The 17102-nt window shown below is 40.1% G+C and overlaps 1 protein-coding gene across 12 annotated transcripts in view; it reads left to right on the forward strand.

Moving 5' to 3' along the window:
* LDB2 (LIM domain binding 2) overlaps positions 1-17102 on the forward strand; it is a 393773-nt gene that overhangs the window by 275889 nt on the left and 100782 nt on the right. The window lies entirely within an intron of this gene.

Here is a 17102-nt window from a genome sequence, read left to right on the forward strand (position 1 = left end):
GCAGATGACAGATATGCACGAGGCCGTATCAGACCACTAACACTCCTTTGGCCAAAGCAAGTCACATGGCTAAGCCGAAAAGTTAGTGGTGTGGGGAAGTTTGCTCTACCTACTTTTCTGGAAGGTTCTGCAGTGTCACATGGCAAAGTGTGTGCTTCTATAATCCTATTATAAAAATGGAGTAAAGGGCTGAGAAGAATAAGCTCGTATTCCACAGTCAATATAGAATTTACAGTACTCTAAATCAAGATGGTAAGCAGGGAAATAGATAAGAAAAGAGAAAGGGTAGAGAGATTTCCAAATTATAGCATATTTTTAAAAAATTAAGATGTGAGAAAGTCATAGTAATTTAGAAGCCATTCTTTGGAGATGCACTTTAATAAAAAGGTGGAGGTATTTTTAATTAACCTATTGATTTTACATATTCCATTTCGATGCTCATGGAGTCCTCAAATCCTTGGTACTTCACAAATAATAAAATTCAAGGATGGAAAGACCCTTCACAGACATCTCATTCTATCTGTAGAATCACTAAAAAGTGTTGAAAGATGTAAGCCTGGGCTCCAGACTGAATGGTGCCCTCTTCTTAAGGTAGCTTGGTTCTCTGACAGCCATCCTGGGTGGTTCTCATAATAATTACTTACTAATACATTCTACTTATTTCAAGACAGCCCTTAAAGGAGATGCTATCATCATCCCATTGCACAGACAAGGTACCCGGGACTCAGGAAGATCCAGGCCAAAGTCACAGCTACCAAGGGACAGATTTGAGAGTTCAGCTTGGAGCTGTCTGACTCCAAAGCCCACATGATCAGCCAAAATCCTGAATGTTTCTGGATAGAAAATCCCTGCTTCCATTGATTGTGAATCTTAGCCAGAATCCACCTCCTTTTAGTCATTCATCCTAGTTTATCTTTTTGAAGTAGGTAAAACACTCCTCTTTGCAGCGTTGCTTATACTTTGGATCTACCCAACTGATCCTCTCTCTCTCTCTTTTTTTTAAATCACAGCTATTATAAAAAGAAACCTTGACTACCATGTGAATTAGCTTAGGTTCTGAACTGATGGAGTCTGAGTCATTGGGGTTCAATCTGTTGCCTAAAAGATGCTCTACTTTATGTATGGGCTTCAATTGGCCATGCTTCTCCCTTTGGTCACAGCTTAAATGGAAGACAGCTGATACATGGAACAGAAAGTTGTTTTGTTTTATTTCAACAGTAGTAAGAACTTTTTTTTCTCAAATTAGGTGGTGTTTGTACTTATGCCTTCATAACAGGTGGGCCACTGGAAGCAAATAAGATGATTGGAAGGTACTTGGAATGGTAAGAGAGTGATGGTGAGAAAAGAAGAAGGAAAAAACATGAGAAAAGAAGAAGGAAAAAACAAAGGTGTACGGAAGGTTAATTGGTCTGAATATCTGATATGGAAGGTGAATGGAAAAGATATAGTTTATCAAGAGAGGATTATGGGGTTCTGAAAGGTGGAATTATGAAAGAGAGAAGCCTTATCAGAAAGTATAAGACAAAAACCGGTTCCTGGGAAACAGCTAATGATGAGGTTGGTGGTGAAAATGGGTACCTTGCTGGAGGGAGGAGCTAATGACATTAAACCAACCCTTCCTTAGTGAAACACCTGGAGCTTAGAATGAAATATTGAAGCACAGGCCCCATTCATTTTTGTCTCTGTATTGGTCGACATTTCATATTCAGAGAAATGCTGTCAGAATCAGAGTCTGCCAAAATGGTGGTAATAAATATCCCATGAACTCTCTCTCTATCGTCTTGGGCATGAATGGAACTCACTCAAACAGGGCTGCCATATTCAGTGGCACCGCAAAGGGATGAGTTTCTCCGTCAGACCGTAGACAGCTGTGCTATGAGAATGTTCATAAGCTGTGTGTGAGCAATTGACAAGTTGACAAAACATTGACAAAAAACAATTACTCAAGAAGCAGCACTTGGAAAGGTTGTTTGCTGTTGAGGAGATACCAAAGAAACAGAGGAATAACAAGAGAAGGTGCTATTTTTGCAAATGAACTAAAACATTATTTATCAGACTGCATCTCAAGACTCTATGTGTAAGGAAAAAGTCAGTAGATGAAATAATATACTATAATACACTAAATGAATTCCTTACATTTTATTTGTAAGATGCACTTAATTACTGGGCAGCCTTTAAAAAAAAAAAATCACTAATCACTCTCCACCCAAGACCAAAATACAGACGTTATTTTAAGATGTCTATATGCAAGTACTTGAAACAGACAAAATACTTTGAAGTGCTTAAAATATAAAACATATTTTATCAGTTTGAAATAATTACTATATTTTTAGGTATGGTCTGCATAGTCTACTTATTTTGAGAATGATTTGCTTTCTTGGGTTGGAAAATGCAAAGGAATCAGGGTTTTAGCACCACTTAACAACAACAACAACAATAAAAATATGATGATGATGATGATATAAAATAACATTTAGCTCCTATTTTGTGCCCATTAGCCATGCTAAATGTTTTATTTGTTTAATGACTCCTTGATACCTCTCTATAAGAAAGGACCTTTTATTAAGCTTTTTATAGATAAGAAGTCTGCACCTCAAATCAGTTATATTATTTTTCCAAGATCATACAGCAAGTAATCAGTGGAATCAGGGTTTGAAGATAGGTGTGTCTGAATCCATGCCCAGGGCACTGCAGATAGCACATAGGGAGTCTCCATGGGAATTAGGAAACGGTGCCTCTCCCTCAAGATACTTTTATCTCTGTTAGAAAATTGTTGTAATAAACTGATTGTGTAGACCAAGACGGCTTACCGCCACCTACCAGAAAATTGCTGTAATAAATATACAAATCTATGATATTCATGATGTGAAAGGTATTCCCTTGAAGGTGGCTCTGCCTCACTCTTTACTGATTCTCCAATTCAAATAGGAGAACATTCTTATTTTCTAGGAAAACTAAAGAAGAGAAAGTTCTCCTGCCTACCCTGCTTCAAGTTTTCCTTTTTATTCAAACTTAAGCCTTAATGAAACATTGCATTGATCTTGATATCAATTATCTATCCATCCAACATTTATTCCTTGACCACCTACTAAGGGTTTGTACTCCTCCAAGGGGATGTGAAGAGGAGTAAGAGAGAATGTCTGCTATCTAAGAGCTCACAGTCTAGGTGGGGCAATGATTAAACCCATCATTACACTGTGGAATAAAGGTCCCTGGGTTTTCTTGCAAGAACTGTCTCCAAGTGCTTGGTCATGGCCACATGGGGGAGAGTCACTGGCATCAAGAAGGAAACAAAAAGAAAAAAAAAGAAGGAAACGGATCCTGAATCTGGGTTCACGGAGAAGAAGTCTCACTGGATTATTATTACTATGGCAATTATGTTATTTTATTCCTTAATGCGTTTTGTTAGATTTTCTTTTTAATTTTTAATTTATCTCCATCTGGCATTTTTTCATCTTATTTTTGAGTTTTTAGTTTAATGAATTCATGTTCTTATCAAGTTGTTCTGTATCATGAAGCTTTTATGGGACATTTTCTTTTTTATTTATTTTTTTCTTAGAAGTGGGTTTCTGTGCCCTCTTTTATCTTCTATGTTCTCTTTTTTTCCTCTTCTTTTTAAAAATATTCTTTTCCTGTAGTATATTCTCATTCTATGTAGCTCATGGTCGTATTAATCATGCTAGGAGGTACAGACTTTCCAGTTGTTCTGATACAGTAGGGGTGACCTCTTTGCTCTCTCCTCTACTGAGGTTTCTATGATTGTCCCTCTAAGCGACTCTCTTTTCTGAGGCAATTTGATTTCTGGGGCTGAGACCAGCTTTGGTAGTCCTGCTGTGTTGCAACTCTTCATTCCACTTTAGAATAGCTTGTTTCTTTCTTTGACCACCAGTTCTTAAATTTCATTACACTAGGTCACATCCCTTCACTCTTTGGTTACTCTTAGTCATTGTTTTCTGCTGCTATTTACTTTTCTTTGTTAAAGTAATTTCATATTTGGGCAACTCCACCCCTCCCAGGCTCCACCTATTTTTCTATGAGACTGTGTGTATCTTTTTTGTTCCTAAATGACCTGCTTTCCCAACACAGTTACCTGTGACCCTGGGCTCTTACACTATAAACTTCACTTTTTCTTCTTTTCTCACGGAACATGTTTTCTTGGGCTAGGCTCATTTCCTGCTCCTTTCAGTGATACTAAAACAAACCTATGCCTCTTAATTCAAAAGCTATTGGCTGTTTTAGATACTCCTCAGATACCAGCTTCCTGTTTCCCACCTGCCATTTCCTGAAATGAAGTCCTCTTCTCTTACAATGCCCTTCTGGTTTTGTTCTCTCATTATGCTGTCTACTCATCAGAGAAATACCATTTCCCTCTTCTCTACCTCCAATCCCTTGAATCAAACCTAAATTAAAAATCTTCCCATCTCCTCAGCTTTATTCTTCTTTTCCTTATAACTTTCAACCCCCCACTGTCTTTTGGAACTGGTATTCTGTCTATCCTAAATGTGCAGTCCTGGCATAGGAAGTAAACTAAACACAGCCATGTGTGCATGTACACACACACACACACACACACACACACACACATTTTAAGGCAATGGCGTAGGCTGTGCTCTGTGTTAGCTGCCTAGTATTGAGAACTATAGCTGGGCTCTACCAGGTAGGAGAAAGGTGGTAAGGTGTTAATTTGCTTCATTGCATTGAGAAATCTGAGCCTCAAGTGGAAATTGACTCAACTAAAATGAAAACAACATTGTCATCTAGAAATCATGGTTGAATTTTAACTAAAATGACAGTGTTTCCTGATAAGTAGTTCCAAATATGAATCTTACATTAAATTCAAAATATTAGATAAACAGTTCATTAGGAGCCCTTTAGAGTAGAATCTGCCCTTTCCAGAGAAGCATTTGAAGCAAGACTATTTGGGTTTGAATCCTGCAGGTGTCAATTACAAGCTGTAAGATCTGAGCCAAGTTACTTCACCCCTTTATTGGTCAGTTTCTCTATATGTAGATTGAGGTTAATAGTAATATACACTTCATAGACTCTATTGTGAGAATTAAATTAATTAACAAATAACAAGTGGTTTTAATAGTACCTGGCTGATAGTAAATGATCCATAAGTATTAGCTGCTACTGTTATCTTCCTTTATCCTATGGATCTGGGAAACAGAAGGAAGAGAAGGGATGAGTATACATCCCTGACATTGTCCTCGTGGGTTATTCCTTCTCCTTAAAGAGTCAGGACCATCTCTGAAGCCTTCATAACAGCCCAGCACACCTAGGAGATTTTTATTATTTCATTTAACTGTTTATAATCCATTAACCATCTAAAGAGTTTCCATTATTGCACTTACTTGGTATTTTACCATTCTCTACTTTTCTGTCTCTTTCTTCACTAGTCTGTTAGTTCATCTATTTGTTCATTCTGCAATTTTTTTTTGCAGATCCACAAGGTGGAATACTTATCCTCATATTCCTTACAGAATAAAAGGCTAATAAGACACTAAACAGGTGATTATACTAGTAAGTAGTAAATTCTAATTGAGATAAGTATTGTAAAAGAAGTTTAGGGTGCTACACAACTATTTAAAATAGGGTGGCACGTAGTAGATGTTTAACAAATAATTAATGAACAGATAGATAGATAGATAGATAGATAGATAGATAGATAGATAGATAGACAGATAGGAATTTGGGGATTAACTAACTCCAACAAAGTGAGACTACTGTAATGTCCTTTGGAGACAGATGGATAATGGATGCTTTTAGTCATCTTTATCTTCTAATGATATTTTATACGACTGTGAGTGCCTTGAAAGCATATCTGTTCCACCTCCTCTGGGTCTCTGGTTACATATCCACTGAAGGAATGAATTTAATGTAAAATGTGAGCTACATTCAATATTTGAAAAAAGTAATTCTTATTTGGTTCCAACTTCCTCTATATTTATTTCCTTTCATCATAATGGCTATCTTTTTCTCATTAAAAGATTTGTTTATGCCAGGGTTGTGTTTAGAATGCTACAGCTACCCTTGAGTTTGTTTATAGGTCTCTCTGAAGACAAATGATGCCTATGCCCAATTCCTACAGACCCAGTTTGGCACAGTTAGCTATCTAACCTTTAAATTACTTCACAGAAATTTGGGAGGTGTTTTTAATTGTTGTTGTTGTTTGGTTGGTTTTGCCAGACAATGTTAGAAACATTTTGCCTAGAACTAATTCTATGCAGAATTATTCAGGGTGAGAAATGTGAAACTAAATAAGAATTATAATTCTTATTTCGTTTCTTTTCCTCCTTCTGCAAACTGTATCCATTTATTTTCCAAAGCTCTCAAACTCTTCTCTGAAACATTCCAACACTGAAGAATCCAAGCCTGCCGTTTACCGTTTTCTTTTGCATCACGAGGGAATAAGGCATTTAAACAGTATCTTACAAATTCCAAATTGGATATTGTCTCTTTGCTCCCATAAGATCTTGTGCTGGCTTCTATCAGGAGCACATGTTCTTGTCTTCTTGTAACAATCTTCCCTTGTTTATGTTGAGGGCCAGATGACAAACTTATGTACAGGAAATATAAGGTGCCTACTTTTATGCTCTGATAGCCAGCACCAGTGCTTGGCAAGTAGAAGGAATTCACTGGATAAATGTTTGCCAAATGAATGAATGAAGGAAGGAAGCTACAGACTTTCAAAGTGCAGTGTGGACAGGGTTGGCAAAACACAAAAGCAATGAAAGTTAATATGAAAATCAAGGAAAGACAAATATCATATGATATCACATATATGTGAAATCTTAAAAAAAAAGATACAAATGAATTTATTTACAAAACAGAAATAGACTCACAGACAGAAAAACTTATGGTTACCACAGGGGGAAAAAGGGGAACAAATTAGGAGTTTGGGATTAAAATATACACACTACTATATATAAAATAGATAACCAACAAAGACCTACTGTATAGCACAGGGAACTACTCAATATCTTGTAAAAACCTATAATGGAAAAATAACCTAAAAGAGTATATGTGTATATATATATATGTATATATATATATGTATATATGTATAATACATATGTGTGTGCGTATATATATGTGTGTGTGTGTATATATATATATATATATATATATATATAACTGAATCAGTTTGCTGTACACCTGAAATTTAAATGCTACAAATGTAGAGGCTGTGAATATTTTACCTGGACTAGGCTAGGCTGTGAAAATGTTTCCAAAGCCAATGATTTACAGCAACAAGACAGAAGGCGCTTCTGTTTATCCTGGAGCAAAATGGTTTTGAGGAATCTCAGCACCTAAATTGCTGTGATCAGTTGGGGGTTTCCAATTTCAATTAAAGCAGACCCAACCGGACTCCTATCTGGAAATTCTTTGTTATCAGGGAGTGCAAATTGCAGAGTAAACTTTAATGCAATACAGATAGTGCTTCTTAAAGTCTTAGGGCAATTATATTGCTTTTTCTTCTAAATGGCTTCTCGGCTCTCCTTTGTGCAAATCCTATTTGCACTGCTTTGACATATATGAGCTGTAATATTCCAAGATGCTTTGGAACCTTTTGTTCTTCTTGTTTTAGCTAGCAGATAATTTATAAATTTAAAAAACATGTCATCTTTCTGAAATCATTATATGGTCTAGGCTTCTCCCCAATTCAAACTGCCCTTCTTGTCCACCCTCCCCACTGCACTCCCCTTGTCGAAATGTAAGAAGATCTACTGTAATAAAATGATTCCTATTATTAATCTCAAAGAATGAAAATGCAGAGTTGTACTGTAATAAAATGATTCCTATTATTAATCTCAAAGAATGAAAATGCAGAGTTGAAAACAAAATACGTAAATAGAAGTTGTCATATAGCTGGAAAGATCTTCAGGTAAATTACAGAATCTTATTGTCTAGGGATCACCTTATCTCCTAAATAATCAGAGCCCCGCCAGAAACATAACACTCCCGTGGGCTGCCACAATCTGCTCCCCCGAGGGGTGGCTACCCTGGGCCTCCTGGCTGCTAAGTGTGATCTCTGCGTCTCTCCACTTCCAGTTTCGTTGGTGTGATAATTTTGGGAGAAGAGGGGCAAGCGCAGGCCAGCTGGGGCAGTAGGGAACAATACAGGATCTTCCACATTGCTGTGGCACTCCCCATGGACCCAGGCAGACTAGATAGAATCTCAGCTCTGTTTCTGTTAGAGTGGTGTGGTCCTAAACACTTCAGCTCCCTGAAAGTCAGTGTTCTCATCTGTGAAATGGGAATAACATAATCATGACTTTCAAGATTTGACCCTCAGTGTAACTCAGTTGGGGCTTTAGTAATTTGCAGTGGCTTTTTATGCCACATATGCCCCCATATAAAACAATCCTAAAACCTGCAAAAATTCTGGACAGTTAAGCGCTAAGGAGAATCATGCTTCTTCCAGTCTTTGGGGGCAACTTCTTAGTGAGAGCGCCTCTTTATCTGGAACATATCTGAGAAACTAGGACATGACAGATGATGATCACAGCCCCCCAGATAGGAATGATAAACCGCATGCAGCAGAGCTCTTGTATTTCACTTCTACCAGAGCCTGTGGACCCTGATTTGGAATCATATTTACTCTTTTTACACATTTACAAAAGGCTTGGTTACCTGGTTTTCTAAATGATGGGAGATTAGAAACAACAAATAAAAGAGAGTGGGGTTTGTGCCAAGGTGAACCAACAGAGAAGAGTCAGGTGATGATACAACAAAGAGGAGACAGAATCTCTTTTTTTTTCCTTCCTTCTCCCCCAACATAAGAATTGGAAAGCATGGTTGATATAGATGTAAACATCCCCACACACCTTCAATAGCACTTCAGGGCATGACTGCATTCCAACACTAACCAAGAACAGCACATACATGATACACTTTCCATCACACCCTTCACCTGTGTCTAAAGCAGACATCACAAGTCAATCCTGATACTCTTAATTGATGTTAGTACAAGACATCCTCGTATTGGCTCCTGAATCTTTTCTCAGTCTTACTCAGGCATGACCTACCAAGACTTTGAACTAAATCCATGAGCTGACATCATTTACACTCTCCATGTAATGACTATTTAAAAGGATAGGAACATGAGTAGCCACGTTTGAGAGAGGTTTTTTCTGATGTTGGGGGAGATGGTAAAAAAGATTTAACTCATTGAATGATGCATAGGATTTTGTTAAGCATTAAAGTTGAGAAAGGCCTTCCCTGAAGTTATTTTTCTCTTCCTACAATTATTAGGAAGATGGAGCATGGCAAATCAATCTGAGGCAAACTCACTGGCTGTTAATTTGGGTTAAAATCAATTACTTTGGGCCAGGGTTTCCATTGTAGCTAAAGGCATGGTGAACCACCCCAGAGACATTCTAAGTCAGATGACACCCTCCCATGTTGCTAGGATCCTCTTTGGAGGTTTGGGGGCATGAGATAAAGGAATGCCATTTTTTAAGGTTCCCTGGAATTCACATAATCCTTACAAAACAATATTTTGATGAATGGAGTCAGAGGAATGCAACCCGTATGTTTCTGATTCATGTCGAGTTTATGAGAGTTTACAAGTTAAAGGAAGAGGTGCTAGGCAAGATGTATCCTCCAATTTCACTAAACCCCAAACATCTGAAACAGAGCCTACTTTTCCTTTCCTTGTGTTTAACCCAAAGCTCATAGACTTTTTGGCCCATTCAGGAATATTTCTAATCTTCCCTGGGATTTTATGACCCACAAGGGGATAAGGATGTGTTTCTCTAGTGGTGTGAGCACAGTGAAAGGGGCAGATTTCAAATTGTAAGTTGCTGGTGTGTGTTCATTTCACGTCAGTTACTTGGCCCTCTGTCTGCAGGGGCTGGTGATCAGGCCAGTCCTCAGAAGTCAGTTCTCCCACTCCTTAATGGAATGTGTAGCAATTCACTAAAAGGGCCAGAGCATCATGTCTTTGTGTGTGCAGGCACATTTCAGGGGCAAAGCATTTGGTCTTTTTACATGGGGTTACTCTGCCTCCCATGCTTTCCCCTCACATTTGTATATTCATTTCAAGAATGTATTTGACCCCCTACAGTGTGTATTTGGGATACAGAAATGAATGCTATAGGCTATAACTCTCAGTTAATAGGAAAGAGAGACATAGATACAGATCATTATAATACAGTGTGATGCATGTTGTATCAGGGGAAATACCTGTTGTTATGGGAGGACACAGGTGGCTTCTCTGACATAGTCTGGGATACTGGGATGGGGGCAGGTCACCAGATGCCAGTAAAGATTTCCTGCAAGAAATGATCTGTGAACTGGGTTTTGAAGTATGTGTAGGAGTTCACCAGAAAGATAAATAATTGTGGGAAGGATAAAAGGGAGATCGGAGAGATAGCAGTCTTGGTGGGAGGTGCAGCATAGGTGAAACACTGAGGACTAAGAAAGCATGGGATGCTTGGAGGCATTGCTAGGCAGGTAATATTCGCCAGATCATGAGGCACCTTTCATTTGCCACCCTGGGCAATGAAATGGAAACCCCTTGCGTTCCAAGTGGCTGGTGGGGCCCGTTATGTGAAGGACCCTCAAAGGCTCAGATCTGAGATGGGACTTGAACATAGATTCAGGATGTAGAGTGTAGAACTTGGGTGGAGTATGTAGGGGTGCTCAGATATCCAACACTTTTCAATCCACCTGTGTCTAGCCACTGCCCCTGTGTATTCCTCAGGCCCTGTAATTGGCCTGCCTACTTCCCCTTACACTGCCCAAACATACAACACAACTTGCCCCTCACCCCAAGCCAGTGTACCACAGAAAGAGCTTCACACACTTCCCTGCACCCAGGATCCTCTCTGCCTCTGAAAGAAACAAGTCACAACCCTCTTTTTCGTAGAACGCAGAGTTGTCAGGGCTCTGGCACTGGAGGGGAAGCCTTCAGGTGGTGAAAAGAAATTGTGTAAGTGGCTCTGAAAGCCAGCATCCCCGTTTCTGACTCATGTTCTCTCAATGGGTCTCTCCTATTGCTTTCCACCCATGGCTATTATCAGGCTCTCCAAGGGAATACCACCCAGTTTACCCTTCAACACTCTGCACCAATTAAAGATTCTCAAACACCACCACCAACTACAAAAGTCACTTCTGTCTCGGTTCTGGTTAGATCATTAGCATCTTTGCGATTTTCTCCAAAACTTTACCAATCAGCAAGGAAGTACACATTCAAAATAAAGAGAAACTCAGTTGAGTGACACAGTGTAGCTTCCTGGTGCTATTATAATTGGGGCTCCTCCTAGGCTTCACAAGGCTCATCCTAGTCCACCTGTTATTAATAAGACAGAACAATGACCACAGAGACTGGAAGCCCGTGCATGAGTTAGAAGACGCCCCCTTTGGGTGGATATAGCCAATTTCAGTTTACTCCTGCCCATTGCAGCCTGGTACCTCTGTGCAGTGCCCAAACTATACAATTGTATTTGGTGCCCTGGCTACAGTCTAGCCCCAGAGGGCTGCTGCGATACTTACTAGACTCATCACGTCTCAGTTCTTGACCAGTGCACACCTGGGCTCCTTTGTAGAGCCCAGAAATGGTGGAGAGTGAAAAGGTAAACCTTTGTAATTTCTTAACCAGCTTCTTTCTGCTCTTTCTTCTTTCCTCAGCTCCCAGACTTGTTGCATTATGCTCCATTGTGGGTCAGTATTGGGATGAGGTCCCAGAACACGGCCTTGCAATATTACAAAGTTAATACAGGTGTCCGAAGGCCACTGTGACACAGAGAAAGAGTTCAGCGCTTAAGCTATGAGGTCAACCAAACTAAGATGGTATATCAGTTAAATATTGCTATGTAACACATTGGCCCAAAACATAGCAGTTTAAAGAGCAAACATTTATCATCCCACCATCTCTGTAGTTCAGGAATCTGAGTGTGTCTTGCTGGATGCCTCTGGATCTGTCTTTCTCACAAAGCTTTAGTCATGATGTCAGCTGGGGCTGCATTTATCTCAACACTCAACTGGGGAATCTGCTTCCAAGCTCACTCCCATGACTGTTAGCAGATATAGGTCCTTCGTGTCTGCAAACCATAAACATCCTCCCATAGTGCAGTTCGCACATGGCAATTGGCTTGCCTCCGGGTGAGCAAACGATACAGGGCAGCCATGATGAAAGCCACAGTCCTTCTGTAACCCAGTCTCAGAAGTGGTATCCCATCACCTCTGCCACATTCTGTTGTACTGCCAGAAGAAAGTCACTAAATCCAGCCCACACTCAAGGGCATAGGATTACACACAGGTATGAAAACCAGAAGGTGAGCGAGGATAGTTGGGGGCCATCTGGAGTCTGCCTACCACACTAGGAATCCTAACTCTTTGTCACTTAGTATCTGTGTGAACTTGAGCCAGTCATCTAATCTTTCTGAGCCTTGATTTCTCCATCAATAAAATGGAGACGATTAATGTAAAGGACTTGATATATAACACATAGCAGCTAAAAATAATCGTGATGATGAAAGCAATGGCGATGATGATAATGATGAATGTTAGTTTTTCTTTTCTTCTTTTCAGAAGGTAAAGGAAGGTCCCAGTGAGCACCTAGTGGAGGAGTCATTTGTGTAGAAGGATGTACTGGATGGATGAGTCTAATGTTTTTAACATTCATCACCCATTTTCTCCTCTCTGGAGGAGAACAGAGGCACACTGTCCCAGTAATATGAACCACACCAATAACTTCCACATTCACTTCTGGGCCTCTCAATGATTATTTACTTTCCAGGAGCTTTCAAAACATAAAGTAGGGGCTTCCCTGGTGGCACAGCGGTTGAGAGTCCGCCTGCCAGTACAGGGGACACGGGTTCGTGCCCTGGTCCGGGAAGATCCCACATGCCGCGGAGTGGCTGGGCCCGTGAGCCATGGCCGCTGAGCCTGCACGTCTGGAGCCTGTGCTCCGTAACGGGAGAGGCCACAGCAGTGAGAGGCCCGCGTACCGCAAAAAAATAAAAAAATAAAAAAGTAGCAAATGGAACGTGGAATTATGGTGGGGTGGGCATGACACTGAAGGGAATAAGCCTTTAGTCACTGGCCTCCCAACCTGACTTATGGAGTTCGTCTCACTGCCAGGAAGCCCTGACTATGAACATGCAGCCATCGGGGAAGGAGACATTGAGAAGAGTGGGTATTTTTTCACAGAGTCTCCCCAGGTTTCTTTAAATAGTGGCAGCAGCCTTTAATACAGCTAAGAGGCAGCCCTCTGTGCTCAGCCTCCTCGCAGTTCTTGGGGAATCTTGTCTGTAAATCCAGCTCTCCCTTTATGGCCATCCACACAGATCTGTTTTCTGCAGCATTTTCATCTGGCTGTTGGCATCCCTTCAGAGTAGAGGACAAGAAAGGTATTCTACTGAGGCTCATGTGTGTTAAACACACAGTCAGCTGACCTTCACTGAGAGTCTCTCTTCTGAGGACCTCATCTAAAACTCACTACACTCAAGATAAATGACTATTATCATTCCCATTTTACAGACGAGGAAACCGAGGCACAGTGAGGAAAAACAGATTGTCCAAGGTCACACAGCTAGTAAATGGAAAGATGTTTATGATGATTTGCAATAAAATGAAATTTTGCCCAGAGTTGGCCACTGGAAAAGGGTATAAATTGTACTTGCTTGATTTTTCCCAGAGAATCTGGCTAGGTTCCAAGCACTGGATTGGAGCACAGAGCTAGTAGGATTTCAGAATCAGGTCTTTTCAAAGTTGTCAACATATGCTACTCACTCCTGACCAATTTCATACTTTAGGCTTTATAATATGTCTCCCAAGGCAGCACACTGAGAGTGAGTTCAGTGACATCTGACATTGTGCTACTGCAAAACAGTGAGAGAAAGAATGAGATGCGGGCAAATGAAACCCAGGGGCTTAGATTGGTAGTGAAGGTTAAATCTCACATTCCCTGGGTGGTCCAATAACTGATGTGCATTCTGATTGGAATGCAGAAGTTTGGAGTTGTGGATGGGGAGAGAGCATTAGATGTTCTAGCCAGTGTGGGACTTTGGACAAGCCATTTAGCATCTTTAAGCCTTACCTCCCTCATTTGTACACGTGGGTTAATAAGAGTTGCCACCTCATATGGTTGTGCTATCAATAATTTAAGATACTGCACAAAATCTTGGTTCAAATATGCAGCGTTCTGACCACTACCTTGTAGCCTCTCAGGATTTCAGTTCCCTGTCCTACATCAACCTATATCAGAATGGGGGTGTTGCGCAAGATGGTCTCCACAGCCCCTTCCAACTGGGCCATTTTGTGATCCCAGGACAGAGCAGAAGGGAGCAAGAGTTCCATGTAGATGTTGTCAGGAGCGGGAGGAATGTGCCTTCCTAAGAAGCTTTTGACATTCTTTACAATAGAGGATGCTATCCCAGGTGAAACTGCATAGGCAGATCAAGAAGGGCTTCCTGTGGCTAAAAGAAGCCACAGAAATGGGTAGGCTTCGGGACTGTGGTTAAGCTTCTGTGAGTTTTCAGGGCAGCTCAGACTGTTTCCAGTGTGAAACCGTGCCCAGGATTCAGAAGACTACCACACAACGACTTTATTGCTTTTGTGTTTTCCCCAGTTGATAAGCTGACGTATTCATGGATGAGAACTCAGTGAGCGTCGGAAATCCTGGCTGCTGGGTCTAACTCATTCATTCACCAAGTGCATATCCAGTCTGCCCTGTCCCTGGTGCTGTGGGGATACAGCAATGAAACAGTTGTAGTCCCTGCCTTCAAAGAGCTTATGATCAGGTGGGGACCAAGAAAACTGTTCAGTGCAATGTGAGATGTGCTCTATTACTGGAGAGGAGAAGAAATGGCAGAAGCATTGCTAAAAGACACGTTCTCCAAATGTCCTGGAGGTGGTTTTTAAAGAAGTAATTAACCAGAGGAAGGTAATGGTATTCCAGACAGATGGAATCTCGTGAACTAAATTGCAGAAGCAAGGGAGAGTTGTCAGATTTAGAGGAGCAGTAAAAAGTTCTGTCAGAGCCAAGACTGTGTGTCTTTTTGTGACGTGGGCTGGATGGTAGGGACAGGAGAGAGGCGGGACAGGATGAGGAGAAACAGAGATGCAGGGAAGTAGTAAGAAATGAGATCAAAGAGATAAGCAGGGACCAGGTCATGAAAGATCCTTGAAAGTCATATTAAAGAGTCTGGACTTCACCTTGAAGGCAACTCGGGGGAACCATTGAAAGATTTCAAAGACTGTTGAACTTGGCAGATACTTTTGGCAGATGGTTAAACTAGATGATCTTTAAGGTCCCTGTAGATTTAAACCATCCCCAGCAGATACTATTGTATTCTCTTTGAGATGCTCTCCAAAGAAATAAGTGATTTAATATTTTAAAAATAGCCAGTTGCACTTTTGTAGCCTTTATTCACACGATGGCATCAATCTAGCAAAATCTTCATTGTTCATCTATTATGTGGCTGACCCCGTGCTGGGTGTGTTGCGGGATTCATTTGTGCATAAAGTTAAATAAAAATGTGAGGGACACATAACTGCCCTACACAATAAAAGAAATGGCACAAGATGTATTATTGATTGATTGATTTTGGAGTCAGACATTCTAGATACATGAACTCTATCTGTCTGAGCCTTGGTCCCTTTATCTATAACATTGGGATAATAGCAGTGTCTACTGTGTAAAGTCATTGAGAGTATTAGAGGAGATGGTACAGTTAAAAAAAAAACCTAATCCAATGACTGGCACGTGATAAGAACTTAAATTTAGTTAGCTATTAACATCATTCTTGGTAGCAGTAGTACTGGTACCTTTGTGAAGCTAAAACTGGCAGAAAAGGTGTGGATAACAACAGTGGAAGGTTTTCACTACTGTTACATTACCAGCTGCAATATAATCTCTTATATTAGAACACCTCAAATTCGGGATCATGGTAATTTGATTTAGTATGAAATTCTCTTCTCCATGGGACCAAAAACAGTTTGCTTCACAAGTGAACAAAGGAAAGTCTGGTGATGGTAGAGGGGATGGGGGTGTTAAATGCTCATTAAAAAAAAAAAAAAATATATATATATATATATATCTCAAGTACTTTAAGCCACTTCTAGGCATATATGCCACATGATAATTATAAATGTAGCCATACTGATCTATTCAAGTATATCCAAGTATCACTTAAATTGGTAGCACTTGATAGCCATTGAGAAAAGAGCATGTTTAAAACAATAAAATGGCATTTCTTTGCAGAACATTTTGTCCTTTTTATTATTTGGCATGTCTTTTTCCCCCTTGCTTTCCTCCAGTTACTCTCCACGAGTGTTATTTTTGCTAAATTCATAGCAGTCATCATTTATTTATTTATTCAACAAATATTTATTGAGTCCCTGCTCTGCGCCAGGAAGTAGGCTGGGTGCTGGAGATACAGAAATGAACAAAAAGACAAAGGTCCTCCCTCTTGGAACTTACATCCTAGTCATAGGTTTGGCTTTGGCATATGCAACAGTGATAATCTTTGAGATAATCTTTGATTAAAAGTGTCCAGAGATAGGTACAGAAAAATAAACATGGAGAAATGGGACATTGGTAGATTGTGTTAAATCTGATGGACTTCAGAATTTAGACCATTACAACAGAATTTAGACCATTACACAAGATCACAGACCTGAGACAACAGCTTTTTTATGACATTGTTTTTGTAGAGGTTTTGATTGAGTCTCAAAAATTATACGAATGACTCTTTTTGCACATAGAGATTTGAATGTTTTCCCCATTAACGAACACATGCTTTCACCCCACACCAGATCCATAAAATTCCTTCTTAGTTCCTCAGTGATGTGATACGAATATTAACAGAGAAAATTAAGCACTACTGGGCTGTTACCAAAAACAGTCATAGAAATTGAAAACTGGGAAATATTTAAATCCAGATCTGTCCCAAGGCTCAAAACCCTTAATAACTTGTCTGCTGAACTCTAAAGTTTTCATTTAAAACTGCCATATGAAGTTAGCCAACAGCTGTTGTTCTTGATACCTTGTCTTTAATCCCCAAGGCCTCCTGAAGACTCAAGGGACTTTGGGTGTGGAGAGGAAATTATACCAAAGCTATTGCCTGTGACTTGAACCACTGCCTCAT

The sequence above is a fragment of the Kogia breviceps genome, chromosome 6 (genome assembly GCF_026419965.1).
Source record: "Kogia breviceps isolate mKogBre1 chromosome 6, mKogBre1 haplotype 1, whole genome shotgun sequence".
Taxonomy (NCBI): Eukaryota; Metazoa; Chordata; class Mammalia; order Artiodactyla; family Physeteridae; genus Kogia; species Kogia breviceps.